Source organism: Sinocyclocheilus grahami, unplaced genomic scaffold (genome assembly GCF_001515645.1).
Source record: "Sinocyclocheilus grahami isolate Dianchi unplaced genomic scaffold, SAMN03320097.WGS_v1.1 scaffold134.1, whole genome shotgun sequence".
In the NCBI taxonomy this organism is placed as follows: domain Eukaryota; kingdom Metazoa; phylum Chordata; class Actinopteri; order Cypriniformes; family Cyprinidae; genus Sinocyclocheilus; species Sinocyclocheilus grahami.
The window spans coordinates 1,886,849-1,890,134 of NW_015505313.1; the positions used below are offsets into that span (position 1 = coordinate 1,886,849).

At 33.7% G+C, this 3,286-nt stretch overlaps 1 protein-coding gene across 1 annotated transcript in view; it reads left to right on the forward strand.

Annotated features, from left to right (window-relative positions):
- LOC107590901 (MAM domain-containing glycosylphosphatidylinositol anchor protein 2-like) overlaps window positions 1-3,286 on the forward strand; it is a 192,126-nt gene that overhangs the window by 61,709 nt on the left and 127,131 nt on the right. The gene's annotated exons all lie outside the window — the stretch shown is intronic.

Genomic DNA, 3,286 nt, shown 5'->3' on the forward strand with positions numbered 1-3,286 from the left:
ACATTTACTCACCCTCAGGTAAATTAATTGTACACATAAAAAATTTAATAAAAAATAAATAAATAGAATGATAAAATGCTCTGTATATTGTTTTTTCCCATCATCAGTTATATTTATATAACAACCTTTAATTTGAATTAAACGGCTAATTAATTTTTTTTTAACAGTTTATTAAATTTATATGGTGAATTAAATAATTGTATCCATGTGAGTTTTGATTCCGCTTTCCACACCACTTATTTGGTGTACCTCAATTTATAGTGTCATGTTTTTGTCACGTTAAATGACATAAGGAAGAGAAAGTGACATTATTTGGGTCTTCAGAGGAGCCAAGTTGGCAAGTTCTTTTCTAGCATTCAGAATTTCTTGTTTTTTATGCTTGAAAGGATTTATAAAGCATAACATATCCACTCTGTCACAAAATAGACAGAAAAAAATATTTATTTAATGTTGCTTCTATTTATAAAAGTGTTGTCATTTTGTTGACTCTTGAATGCTAATGATCCGAGGACATACTAACCTTGAACACAGAAAGAGCAGCAGCCATTTTGGTATGAAATATTCCACAGCCATTTTTATTCAATTATCTCAAAATGACACGAAGCAGTGTACTGTGTACATGCACTGTATGTTAAAAATCCTTTCCAAAATTGAAAAAGCACCTATTTCAGTGTACTAAACCCATGTTAGGACATCGTTCTAGTGTAAAAACATGAGTGCATTTATGTTAACACTTTAGCAAGTAATGATATGCACCGGCATGTTGAGATGCCTGAGATGAATATCTGTTTGTAATGCTTATGTCATTCATATAATTCCCTCATGATGCAATCGCATAACTCGTATAGAAAGATAATCCTCCTCTCCGAGTGGTCTCCAGTCTGCAGGGAGCAGCCAGATGTCGTAGTGTAGACGTCAGAAAGCACTCTTTAATCAATAATAATCCAGAGACCACCTTCCGCAAGCCCCTTTGAGGCCTGCTCAGTGATGTCTGCTTCATGAATTCTTGACGTCATATGGAAGGACATTAGCACAGTCATATGGTGGGTTGTGAGAAAGACACTGATTTTCTAAAAATAGATGGTGTGAAACTAGGCCAGGGTGCAGAGCAGGCAGCTGGCACACAGGAAGAGAATACTTTTGTATGTGTGTGTGTGTGTGTGTGTTTTGTTTCGCGTAGGTCTTCGTCTGGAACGTTGTATTACGTAAAGCCGTCGCAATCCTGTCATTGCCTAAACCGTCTGCAGTAGCCCGGTGTGCACTATTAGATCTTTGAGATGTCTTTATTCCAGGTGGTGTCAGTGCCTATTACTTCTGTGTGTTGACCTCTGTTGGAGAACTACTTTGAAACAGTTTTATTCCATGCTATATGTTTCTCACTGTTTAAAGTAGTTAAACTACTGCCAAAGGGGCTCTTTTGAAATAGCTGACTACAATACAAGCTAGTAACAGAACATAACTACATTGAGGCAATATCTTTTTAAAGTATATTTTACAATTATATATTTTTGAATTTAATGATAGCCCTGTTTATCTTGCACAAAAGCAATATGTGAGTAAAGGAACAGTTAACATGACATTATTTGACTTGAACAGATAAACTGCAGTTCAAAAGTTTGGGGTCGGTGAGATTAATAATGTTTTTGAAAGAAGTACTGTATCATGTGCTCACCTGTACTGTATCATAAGGCTTCACTTCTTTGACAACAATACAGTTAAAACAGTGATACACAAATATTTTTACAATGTAATGTGTGTAACTGTTTTATCTTTGAATATATTTTAAATGTAATTTATTCATATGATGGCAAAGTTGAATTTTCAGCTTAATTTTCAATGATCCTTCAGAAATCATTCTAATATGCTGTTTTCGTGCTAAAGAAACATTTATTATTATCAGTGTTGAAAACATTTGTGCTGTATTATTTTAGGATTCTTTAATGACTAGAACGTACAAAAGAATGGCATTTATTTGAAATAGATATTATAAGTTTCTTTACTGTCACTTTTGATCAATTTATCAACTTTTTATCAATCAATTCAACTTTTGATGCACACAGTACTTGCCGATTCTTAAGGACTTTGTATTTACATTAAATGCATCTAAAAACTACCCTAGTTTTTAAAGTCGAAAACATAGTGATGAGCTAAGTATTAGCTATAAAGAATTAAAATACTGTAAGAGTCAGTTAATCTGTTTTTTATTTACATGAACAATCCAAACAAACAGATTCCTTTGAACGAATCAGTCTTTTCCAAATGAGCTACACTATGAAAAAAAAACTACAGTGATGTATAGCATTTTGTCGGATCACAATTCTACTTATTAAAAAAGGAGCTGCTATCCACAAAATCTACACTACTGTTAGCTGAATTATTACAGTATATGATGAAAAGCTAGTGTCTTTTGTGTGTTTTATGAGCCATTAATTCAACTGTTATTTGTTAAATATCACTGAGTTGTTCATGACTAAAACAAATCTTATTATCCTTTTTTAAAATTTGCATGTCTTCAAATCTATATCAAACTATAAAACAACAATAATCTGCTAAATAAATTAAGAGTTTTGATACCCTACTCATGTCATTTTTATTATTATCATGAGTCATTTTACATGGTTCCTTTCCTTGTTGTGATTGAGACTGACTAACATGACAAACTGAACGAACATCACGCCCACTTTCGTTCAATAAGTTACTTGCATTGCTACGTTTAATTTTGTTTCTCCCTAACACTGGTGCTCACTCATTTAGTAATGAATTGTTATAGGAACTACCTTACAATTATTATTTTGTGCATAAACATACTGTGGTATGGTATTTCTTCTGTATCACTGTAACAAATCTTTTGCAACAATGGAGCAACCGTAAACATTAAAAACCAAAAGTGCATGAATAAAAATGTGTGAGTTTGTGTGTAAAAAAAAAAAAAGAAGCAGCCTTGAAGTGCTTTGTAAGTGGAGATCAGTGGAGGAAACATCATCAAGCAAGCACACTGCAGTGCACCGGAGTTCTGTTCTCCTGCTTAGAGGGAAAATCAATAATGCAGGCACTTTGCCTCATCAGTCGCCTATGCATCTTCGAGATGTACTCTAAGGTAATGCTTAGATGAGGGTATTTTTGTCTGCGAAATTGCTTGGAATTACAAGTCCAAAATTCTTCTACATACAGAGCAACTGGTGTAGTGCAAATTACATCTGCTGGAGCAACGTGAATAATTGCAGTGCCTCACCTTGAATTAGATTTGGCTGAAAGCATCAGTCTCATGTGGCAGGGATTTTATTTC